Genomic DNA, 12,242 nt, shown 5'->3' with positions numbered 1-12,242 from the left:
ACCCAAAACATACAGGAAATCTAGAACACGATGAGAAGATCAAACCTGAGGATAATAGGTATAGAAGAGAGTGAAGGTTTCCAACATAAAGGGCCAGTAAATATCTTCAACAAAATTATAGAAGAAAACTTCCCTAACCCAAGGAAAGAGATGCCCATAAACATACAAGAAGCCTACAGAACTCTAAATAGATTGGACCAGAAAAGAATGTCACATAATAGTCAAAACACCAAATGCACAAAACAAAGAAAGAATATTAAAAGCAGTAAAGGAGAAAGGTCAAGTAACATACAAAGGTAGACCGATCAGAGTCACACCAGACTTCTCAACAGAGACTATGAAGGCTAGAACATCCTGGTCAGATATCATACAGATTCTAAGAGAACACCAATGCCAGCCCAGGGTACGATATCCAGCAAAATTCTCAATGAACATAGATGGAGAAATCAAGATATTACATAACAAAACCAAATTTAAACAGTATCTTTCTACAAATCCAGCCCTACAAAGGACAATAGATGGAAAACTCCAACACAAGGAGAAAAACTACACCTGTAGATGCTCAAAGCCAACCATAGAACAGAGAACAGGTTCCTTAGTGGAGGAGATAGAGAAAAAATTAAAGAAGTTGAAAGGATTTGTGACCCCATAAGAACAACAATACCAACCAACTGGAGCTCCCAGGGACTAAACCACAATTCAAAAAGTACACATGGACAAACCCATGGCTCCAGCTGCACATGTAGCAGAGGATGGTCTTTTTGGGCATCAATGGGAGGAGAAGTCCTTTGAACGCTCGATGCCTCAGTGTAGACTAATGTCAGGGTGTGGAGGTGGGAGAGAGTGGGTGGGTGGGTGAAAACCCTCACAGAGGCAGGGGGATGGAGGATGTGATAGGGGATACGTAGGGGAATAACATTTGAAAGGAAGGTGATAATATTTAAACTATAAAATAATATATCCAATCAAAAACAAAATAAAGGAGACAAAGTAGAAGTTTTATAGTTGGTTCTATGACTATGACACTACTCTATTTCTCTGGAGGTCGGAGGACTAAATGTGGTTAAAAATAAAAAATAAAAAAACATTCCAGAAATAGAATATTACAAGGACATTCTGTAACATTTAGTTACAATGGCTTCCTCAGAAAAATTGTCCTACGTGTTCATTTTTAATCCACTCCCTTTTGAATTGACTGGCACAGTCATATCCTTAAGAGTATGTTTAGAGGGTCTAGGAGACAGCTGTTGCTCTACAGTTGCTTGGGTATTTTTCTTTTCTATCAGAGGAAAGCATAAACGGAGGACAGGGGACGCTGACTGCCCTGGATCAGTCAAATCAGCCTCACAATCCAGATTGCGCCAAGAAGCAAAGCGTATTTATATTCTCTAGATATAAGAGAGGATATAACTCTAGATATAAGGAGGAATATAAACTTCTCATTGCACCAGCAGTTAAGTACTGGCTGTTTCTGTATGAACAGTGTTTCCTGTTCTTGGCCACTGTCTCAGTCACCTGTGTTTAGCTGTAGTAGACAGTGAAACATGACAGGGAACCAAGGCTTCAGATAGCTACATACACCAGCAACTAGAAAGACAGAGGGGACAAGACTATGGCTTTTGGTAGCTCTTCCGGCTGCCCTAGTATCATTAAATGCAAACCAAGAAGCCATGGGTATAGACAGTTCCTCTCTGACATCATTCGTTCTCAGGTAATTTGTACCTCCTCAGGGTTCTTCAAACTGGAAACTCGCCAAAACCTTTGCTCAACTGTGAGTGACTTTAAAGCTCAGCTTGCAGAGGTGAGGTCGGCACTTCAGCACTTCGCCACAGTGGACTCACGACATCCAATGTCCTCTGTTTTTTAGGTTCTTCTACCCTGCACTGGCTGGTTTTGTGTCAACCTGACACAAGCTGGAGTTATCACAGAGAAAGGAGCCTCAGTTGAGGAAATGTCTCCATGAGATCCAGCTGTAAGGCATTTTCTCAATTGATGATCAAGAGGGGAGGGCCCAGCCCTTTGTGGGTGGTGCCATCCCTGGACTGGTAGACCTGGGTTCTATAAGAATTCAGGCTGAGCAAGCCAGGTGAAGCAAGCCAGTAAGTGACATCCCTCCATGGCCTCTGCATCAGCTCCTGCTTTCTGACCTGCTTGAGTTCCAGTCCTGATTTCCTTTGGTGATGAACAGCAATGTGGAAGTGTAAGCTGAATAAACCCTTTCCTCCCCAACTTGCTTCTAGGTCATGATGTTTTGTGCAGGAATAGAAACCATGACTAAGACTCCCTGGAGGAATCTGAATCCTGACAAGATGTCTTTAAAGTTCAGTCCCACCCGCACCCCTTTATTTACTCAGTGCATTCATCTAGACAAGATTAGAAGGGAGAATGTGGGATTAAAATTTATCACAGGTTGAACTGCCTGCTGACCTCTAACCACTCAAGAACATAGTTATTTTCAGATATTTTAGAGGTTGACTTAGGTGATTTCTTTACTTGACAGGATTTTGAATACAGAATCATGTGATACATTGTGCACACAGTGCAGAACCAACTGGTTGCAATTCCTTTAATTTCATATATAGCTGTGTCTAAAAATAAGACTACAGTTCTCAAGCTTTGCTGTCCTCTTCATACTTCTCAGACCCATATATGGAAGGCACACACGATGACACTTGCAAGATAGATTATGAGAGAATATATCTGTCAACTTATCTCAGGAATAAATGCCCAGGAAAAAAAAACTTTTCACTAAGTCATGGTTGCAAAAAATAGCATAAAACAGATGGGTAGAAAGATTCAAATGCCTTTGTGAAACTCTCCAGAAACAGGAGCCTCCCTTACTTGTGTTTTCCAGGGTCAATGTGGTCTCTCCATCTGTGGTGCTTCTTCTAGCTCTATACTTAAACTCAGTTGCATTATTAATGTAAAGTTGACATTAACTTGCATTTTATATACACAAGGCTCGCAATACATATATTCCCTTGGAACATCTGCTTGCAATATTACTACACTATGGACAGTTTTTTGTCCATGGACCATTATGTCCTCTTATTTAAGCATGATTTGCAACTTTCAGGACTTATTATCTATAAAATTAAATAAAAGGTTATGACATAAAATGAATTTTGCTGCTACACTAGTGTTCTGACTGGTTTTGTGTCAACTTGACACAAGCTGGAGTTATCACAGAGAAAGGAGCCTCAGTTGAGGAAATGCCTCCATGAGATCCAGCTGTAAGGCATTTTCTCAACTAGTGATCAAGGGGTGAGGGTCCAGCCCACTGTGGGTGGAGCCATCCCTGGGCTGGTAGACCTGGTTTCTATAAGAAAGCAGGCTGAACAAGCCAGGGGAAGCAAGCCAGTAAGTAACATCCCTCCATGGCCTCTGCATCAGTTCCTGCTTCCTGACCTGCTTGAATTCCAGTCCTGACTTCCTCTGGTGATGAACAGCGATATGGAAGTGTGAGCTGAATAAACCCTTTCCTCCCCAACTTGCTTCTTGGTCATGATGTTTGTGCAGGAATAGAAACCCTGACTAAGACAACTAGTAGTGCATTTGACAAACATTACAGTGGAAAAAGAAAGCCAGAAGAGATCTTTCTTTAGGTCAGCAGCCATGCACCACTGGTATGCATGTCAGAGGGGCAGAGGCTGCCTGGCTTCCTTCCCACACACTCAGCTCCCCTTAGCTGACAGATGAATGATGTCATCAGTCCTGCATCTCTTCCGTTTCCTATGATCTTGATGTAAGACTGGAATCATGGGGGTAAGTTATGTGAAGCCTCCTCCTTCTTCTAATAGTCCTAATTCTGGGTAGCTGATAACTTGGATTTCCACAACCGAAATAATATTACTTTACATTCTTTAAAAACTTCAGTACCTTCGCCCTGAAGTATGCAGCCTGGTTACTTATGTAGACATGCACATGGTGTCATTCAAGCCTTTCAAGTGTTGAGAGGGGCGGAGTAGAGAAAGCATCATATAAACAATGAGCAGGGGAATGAATAGAAGAGGCCTGAAGCACTTCATTCCCATAGAAGCCTCAAGCTGCCTTATTCTGGTTCAGCATCTCACTGGGTCTAGGCAGTCAACTTCTGTTTGAAGCATACATCTCCCCGAACTACTACCGTAGCACAATGGGAACCAACAATTGTTACTTACTTATGAGGGCTTCAAAAAGTTATTTCCAAAACAACACATTCTCAAAGCCTTTTCTATTTGGAGCACAATTTCTACGCCCAGGAAATGCCAGTGTTTGTTAGAACACTGAGTCATTCATTTTCTAAAAATTAGTTGTCCTTTCTACACTAAGCAAGTAACTTTTAAACAGTATGTAAAACAACAACAACAACAAAAAAAAAACTTAACAAGAGTAAGTAAAAAGTTATACATTGTATGATATTATTCACATGAACATCCAGACTAGGTAAATCCATGAAGAATAAAAGGCATATCAGTGTTACCTAAGTGTGGGGATGGAGGAGAGGAAGTGAGGAGTGTGTCTGCCATCTTTCCGTTACAAGTGAGAGATCATTCTAAAATTATATTACTATGAGTAAGATTTAAGCATATTTAAGTGCAGGATATCAGTGTATTTACAACTCCAGAACTGTATACTGTAGAGAGAGTAGACATTGGAGAGATGGCTGAAAAGTTAGGTAAAGTGGAAGTTTCTGGGTGTGTCCTATGATGTAGACTCATGTGATGTTTTGCTGAGTGTGTCCTATGATGTAGACTCATGTGATGTTTTGCTGAGTGTGTCAAGACCCATGCGAGGACACGTGGTATTTGGAGAGACTATAAGTAGGACTCAACAGACAGTGACGGGAGGCTTCCATTGCTCTCCATGCAACGTTTCATTGGTCTCCCCACTTCAGTCATCTTCACTTCACAACGAGAAGCACAGCAAAGAATTCCTCCTGGTACTCTTGCTAGTTTTGGTCACTCCAACTGACTCATGCCAATTTGGTCAGAGCCTGGCTGTTTCTGCTGGATTGTTCTGCGGGTGATGATTTGTATTTGGTGACACTTTTAAAATGTAACTGTTGGTATCCTGACACTACTGAACTGGGATGTAATCACCTCCTAAACTACTTTTAAACAGGTCCACATCCCTCGTGCTATTTACCATCTTTTCTCCCCTACCTTTGGATAGTGGGCCAAAGTGTTTGAGAACCTTTATTAAAGTAGATTTTGAAAAATCTGAGTCTACAGTTAAGAGTGTATATTATCTTGCAGAGGATTTAAAATGGTTCATCTCACTTTCACCACACAATTGTCTGTGATTCCAGCTCCAGGGGGCATTTACAGACAGACATCAATGCTTAGACACACAGACATACAGACAATTGAAATTAAAATAAACCTTAATGATGTAACTGTATAGAAAGAAATTATATCTTGATACTTAAAATCATAAGCATAAAATTAGCAACTAACAAAATAATAACAAGAAATCCCATAAAACTGAGAAACTCTTTGTCCTTATCTTTAGCAGCTTACATTCTAGGAGTATATTCTTAAACAGAAAAAGAGCTATGGGCTGACCAAAGGGTGATCAGAGAGGACTAATTCCTAAGCAAGGACAAAGAAATAACATGATGCTCAATATTTGGGGATTGAAAGAGAGATCTCTAGAGGGGACAGAACACATGACAGTATTTATGGAGCTTCTGTCCTGTTTAAAACATGGTGCACTGTAGAGATGTGCAGGTCCATGCTGAGCCTTGAGAAATTGTTTACTAGGAGAGAATACACCATAGGTGGTCTGAAACTGGAATAGTAGAATGATAAGGGGGGGCACAGAAGTTGAAACTTTAGTTTGGAAGAGCTTGTATTTTAACACAATGAGCTGCACAGTTGCGATCGGGTCAATGCCTTCCACTCTCATCCCCTGCTCACGGGATGCCATTAGATTGCTTGTCACCACCTCCATCCTCATCCGCCAATTTCAGCAATTGGCAGTGTGAATCCCATGAGGTTGGGGCACAGAAGCAAGCAGAGTAGTTGACTAGAGAGCAAAGAGGCAATGTGCATCACCACAACTGCTGATCTCATCATTTTCAGTGGGTTCCCAAACTGGCCCGCTCTTTTTAGTTTCATAGGTAAAACCTCTGGTGACTGCTCTGGTATTTCTCACTGCCTTCCTATACTGGTGATTTGTGGCAGTTCTGGCAGCTGTCACCTCTAAGAGAGCATCTGGCAGATGCTTCACCAGCACATCCCCTCAGGCACTGCCACTACTTGGCATAGACCTACACTCACATTCCCCTCATGCTCAGACAAGCCCCTGGCAAACGCATCCAGAGGTATACAGCCTGTTAGTCTAAAGTTTTACATACTGCTATAAATCAAAACTAAGAGGACTATGTGAAGAACCATCCAATGGGAATAAGATTAATTGGTACTTTTATCTATTGCTCTGTGGACGTACATGGCAACATGCATATATGTTTTATCTATACATCACACACAGTATGAATGCTTTTATTTAAAATAATACAGAATTACTTAATTTTTTTTATTTGACATACACCCTACCCAGACACAAACCAGAAAAGGTCCGGTCTTGCCCCCATAGTTTAAGCCTTCTATCTGCAGAAACAGCATGTTGAGCCCATGCTGGAGGTAAGGCATTTATTTTCACTGTATTTGGTAACAGTTTACTGGGGATGTCTGCCCAGTGATGCTTCCATCGGAAGATAAGTTGACTTCAAGAAAGACAATACATCAAAGACTTAAGATGATTCCAGGAAACAGAAAAACACAATTTAAGCCAATTGCCCATTGGAGATTGCCTATTCTTCTGGGAAGCAGAAACCCGAGAGGCAATATCTGTACAAGCATCATCTCATATTCTATAAATAATTCATAGAAGGTATCAATTAATTCATAAGATAGGTGGCCAAGAATGAATTCTGGGTGTTTACCAATAACACGGCCCTGACTACTCCATCCTATTGGAAGAATTCTGTTCTTGGCATGACTAACTTGTGATGACGGTTATGTCCCCACCCTTTTAAAAAACACACCACTGTTTTTGCATAGCTAATGTGAACGTTGAAATGCATACTCTTGTGAGGCGTGTGTGAACCGGCTTTCCCCAGTGGGCATGCACTCATGGTGGAAACTAGAGGATCCAAATTGGTGCCATTTGATGACTACTCAATGAATTTTAGGCTGCAAAGGTATTATTTCAATTCCACCCATCCCATTCTCAATGCAGAGCAAATTTTATGTCATAAAGAGTAGCTGCAGATAACCTCAGGTTCTGCCAATTATGTGGGCAGTTGGTTTTAACAAAGACTCATAAGTTCTCTTTATGATACTGTAAAGCTGGAAAGCTTATTACGCATACACTTGATGTCACATGAAATTAAGGCATGGCGAGAATGTAAAATACAGCTGTAGGATAAATCTTGTATTACATAGTAGATGCTCATGGAGAAATGCTGCATAGCTTCATTTTCAAGGACAAAGGTAGAGATGAACAGGAACTGGAATTACCCTGAAGAATGACCCTTTGGTTGGGGTTTGGGGATCCAATTTAGTGGAAAATGAGCTGTCATTTCAGGCTTCCCAGACAAAGACCATATGAGTAATTACAGCGTATCTCCTACTTTTCTTATTAAATGATATACAATTAAAAGCACATTTGCCTGCTATTTGGTTGTTTTAGGTTACCAAGTTTGGCTCAATAAACACATAAAATGATTATTTATTCTTTTACTTCAGGGGTTATTAGACCTCAAAGAACAGCTTACACATTAAGAGGAAGGTTTGTAAAGGCACCTAACATTTGCCAAGGCATCTGGAAGGTACTTATGATCTGTGTCTTTCTGAGGACCTCCTGAGGCCTGAACAAGGCCTTATTCCTTTTCTGACTAACCTGGGCTACACTGGATGCAGTACTGACATCACGTACCATCTTCTCAGACCACACATTTGCTAACAAGGATCACATGGACGTTGTTCTCAGAGCTTTAATTATTAAGGTAAAATGGACAGGAATCCAAATAACCTTTCATAGTTTGAAGGGGGAATTGTGTACACACACCCACCTGAAAGCTTATTGTGCTCACTCACTTTAAGATTCTTGAGATCTATCTGTCTATCTGTCCATTCATCCATCATCCATCCCATCCATCCATCATCCATCCCATCCATCCATCATCCATCCATCTATCCATCCATCATCCATCCATCTATCCATCCATCATCCATCCATCCATTCATCATCCATCCATCCATTCATTATCCATCCATCCATCCATCCATCCATTCATCATCCATCCATCCATTCATTATCCATCCATCCATTCATTATCCATCCATCCATCCATCCATCCATCCATCTACCCATCCATCATCCATCCACCATCCATCCATCATCCATCCATCTATCCATCCATCATCCATCCATCCATTCATCATCCATCCATCCATCCATCATCCATCATCCATCCATCCATCCATCATCCATCCATCCTTCCATCAATCATCCATCCATCATCCATCTATCCATCCATCATCCATCCATCCATCATCCATCCATCATCCATCCATCATCCATCCATCTATCCATCCATCATCCATCCATCTATCCATCCATCATCCATCCATCCATCATCCATCCCATCCATCCATCCATCATCCATCCATCATCCATCCATCATCCATCCATCCATCATCCATCCATCCATCATCCATCCCATCCATCCATCCATCATCCATCCATCCATCATCCATCCATCTATCCATCCATCATCCATCCATCTATCCATCCATCATCCATCCATCTATCCATCCATCATTCATCCATCCATCCATCCATCCATCCATCCATCCATTTATCTATCTATCTACCTTTCTTTCTTGCTCGCTTTCTTCTTTTCTTTCTTCCTTCCTTGTTTCTTCCTTCCTTCCTTCCTTCCCTCCCTCCTTCCTTTCTTCCTTCCTCCCCTTTCCTTCCTTCCTTCCTTCCTTCCTTTCTTCCTTTCTTTATTTCCTTTCTTTCCTTTCCTCCTTTATTTTTTCTTCCTTTCATTTATTTTCCTCTTTCTTTTTCTTCTCTCTCCCTCTCTCTCTTGGTCTTCCAAGCCTGGAAGACCAAGGCCAGCCTAAGGTATAAAGGGAGGCCCTGTATCAAAACTTGCAAACAAACTTTTACTTTCTAAGACATTTTAATTGATATTCTAATCTTTAAGATCTATAAATTATGGACCCAATATGGACAAGAGACCTTAAAGAAAATTAAAATATCGACCGTGATGTCATACTCAAGTGAAAATGAGTTCTATAAGATTTTAATCCATCAATTTTTATTATAAAAGCAAATGGAGCTACAACTGAAGGAAATACAAAATATGTCTGAACCATGTTCCACTTGCTCACATTTGATAAAAGTTTCATAAGTTGACACACTGAGCCACTAACTATATAATAAGCAAAACCACTGCATGGTTGAGAATCAACCAAATACATTTTAAGTTTATGAAACACTTTTACTTCTGTATGCTTATGTGATCATAATCAATTATAATCACTTTGATTTAAATGTATCTAAGCATTCTTATGGAAACTTATGGAACTACTTTTTTTTGCAATAAAAAGTATACATTTTTTTATTACCTGTAACAAAGTGAATACTAGGGAAGTTTACATGAATCACCAGAGGGGGGCAAAAACCTTGCTTTGAGATAGGAAAATATCTCTTCATAAATTAATCAAGCACTGTAATTATTTTCCAAGATGTATTACACAGTGTTATACAGTAGGAAAAAAAAAGGCTTTTACTAAGTAAATGAAAAGGTTTTTTTTTTGTTTGTTTGTTTTTTGGTGGCAACCTAGAGATGTAGTTAAGATGCCAGCCATCATACACCCAAACCCAACTTATGTGAACATTGCCACCAGGCAGGAATGTGCTGTAATACTGTCTCTAAATATAGCTAAGTTGTTCTTTCAGTTAGAGTTAAGGAATGATGCTGACCTACATTGTAAGTAGACTTCCAGATCACCCTTGATACATAGTAACATTGAACAAATGGGTTATGCATTATTGAGTGTGCCGAGGCTAAGTGGGTCACAAAATAGATGCTTTAACTTTCAGTGAACATAAAGAAAAGTAGATTGTGGTGTTAGGAACATGGTTTGTATTGGTGAGGAAAAAATGAGCCTGGCCGTCTGTACCCCAACTGAGTGAGTCATCTGAGGGCCATGGAAGTTGATAACAGCCATTACTGCAGCAATAAAAACACCTCAAAAGGCTCCCAGATCATAGGAAGCTTTGCCAATCACAAAGTCTCATTTGAAGGCATGCACAGAATCCTCTTGTCTTAAGCAGGTCTTTGGGGCAGGGGTGGGAGTACTGACAACTTCTGCATCAACGCCTTAAGCAGAAATGATCTGTTAAAAATGCCCTCACTTCCAAAAGCAATTAAACACATTTGAAATGTAAATGCACATTAAAAAATACAGGCAGCCATAATGATTCATGACCGTAGCCCCTCAGTGTTCATTAGGAGAATCTTGAGTTCCAGGCCAGGAGCCTTTGTCTAGAAAACAAGCAAGCCAAGAACAAGCATGCAAACAAACAAAAATCAGAGTACTATTTGCAGAGAAGTTATTCCTTGATCCAGTCAGAATGGTGGGAGCTAGGTATTGCTGCCTTGCGCTGGGATGTGCGCTTTTGAAATAAATGTTACATTTGTTTATATGAGCTGGGTATTGCTGCCTTGTGCTGGGATGTGCACTTTTGAAATAATTGTTACATTTGTTTACATAAACTGTCAGATTAATAGTATGGATTTGGGTGACTTCCTTGCACTGTTTCACCATTTACTTAAACGAAGGATAACGCTTAGTAGAATCTTGGCTCAAACTTTCAAAATAGTGGATGCCTCTTTTCTCCTTCCATGCCAAAGCTGTAGACTTGTGAAAGGAATTTTTATTGGATAATGTAATTTTAGAAATGTCTTTATATTTGTTTTGGTATTTTCCAGTGAAATGGAAAGAGAGGGAAAAACAAAAGATGCAGGATAATACTGGATTTTATTTTCTTCCTTATTTATATTAGATATTTTTCCCAGCAAGTTCCCTCAGTGCTTTAAGGTGAGACGTAGTCCTCTGTGGGGAAGACTTCTAGACATGAAGCAAACTAGTCTAAAAAGGTTTGGTGACTCCAGCTTAAGCCAGCTCAGCAAGAAAAGGTGAGTGCATTTTGGCATCTCTATAAGGTTCTGGTTGGTTACAGGTGAACACTACACTGACCCTTTAAAACACACACACACACACACACACACACTCACTCACACACACACACTCACCCACACACATACACACACACTCACACACATATACACACATGTACTCACACTCACACACATATACACTCTCACACAGACACACTCACACACACACACACACTCTCTCTCTCACACACACACACAAACGCACATGTACATGGACACTTATACACACCCCATCATCCTTGCTCTGTGTCAACTGAGCTGCTTGGAAATGTTTGTGAAGTTATTCTTGACTTATGATATTATAAATGTGTCTTTTTTTTTTAAAGTTAGGTTTGGATTGGACGCTGATCAACTCTTACTCAAAACAATACACTTCCTGTAACTTTCACACTTAGAAGTGTTTTTAAAGACCTACTCCTATTTCCCCCTGCTCAAATTAAAACTTTCTAAAATAGAGAAGTATGTTTGTAGAGGCACGTATTCACATCTACTTACCCACTGCAAAATAGTTTCTTCACTTAAGAAGTGATTGAAACAGTCACTAGAATTTCAGTGCCTTCTCCAGCCCCCAGCTGAGGGATGGGGTTACCCACCTATCTCAAAATTTTCAATCCAAAAATGCTCCTGCCCAAAGGAAAGGCAAAAAAATAAAAGGGAACAGAGACTAAAGAAAAAGCTACCCAGAGACTGCCCCATCTAGGGATCCATCCCTTCTGCAGACACCAAACCCCATACTATTGCTGATGCCAAGAAGTTCTTGCTGACAGGAACCTGGTATGTCTGTTCCCTGGGAGACTCCACCAGCACCTGACCAACACAGATGCAGACACCCATAGCCAATCATCAGACGGACCCTGAGTACTCTAATGGAAGAGCTAGGGGAAAGTCTGAAGGAGCTGAAGGGAATTACAACCCATTAGGAAGAACAGCATCAGCTAACAGGACTATCCAGAGCTCCCAAAGACTAAACCACCAGCCAAAGAGCTCCCATGGA

The 12,242-nt window shown here is 40.5% G+C and overlaps 1 protein-coding gene across 2 annotated transcripts in view; it reads right to left on the bottom strand.

Annotated features, from left to right (window-relative positions):
• CPED1 (cadherin like and PC-esterase domain containing 1) overlaps nucleotides 1-12,242 on the bottom strand; it is a 288,777-nt gene that overhangs the window by 24,957 nt on the left and 251,578 nt on the right. The window lies entirely within an intron of this gene.

Source organism: Micromys minutus (assembly GCF_963924665.1).
Source record: "Micromys minutus genome assembly, chromosome: 23".
Taxonomy (NCBI): domain Eukaryota; kingdom Metazoa; phylum Chordata; class Mammalia; order Rodentia; family Muridae; genus Micromys; species Micromys minutus.
This window is presented reverse-complemented; position numbering and strand designations above follow the sequence as displayed.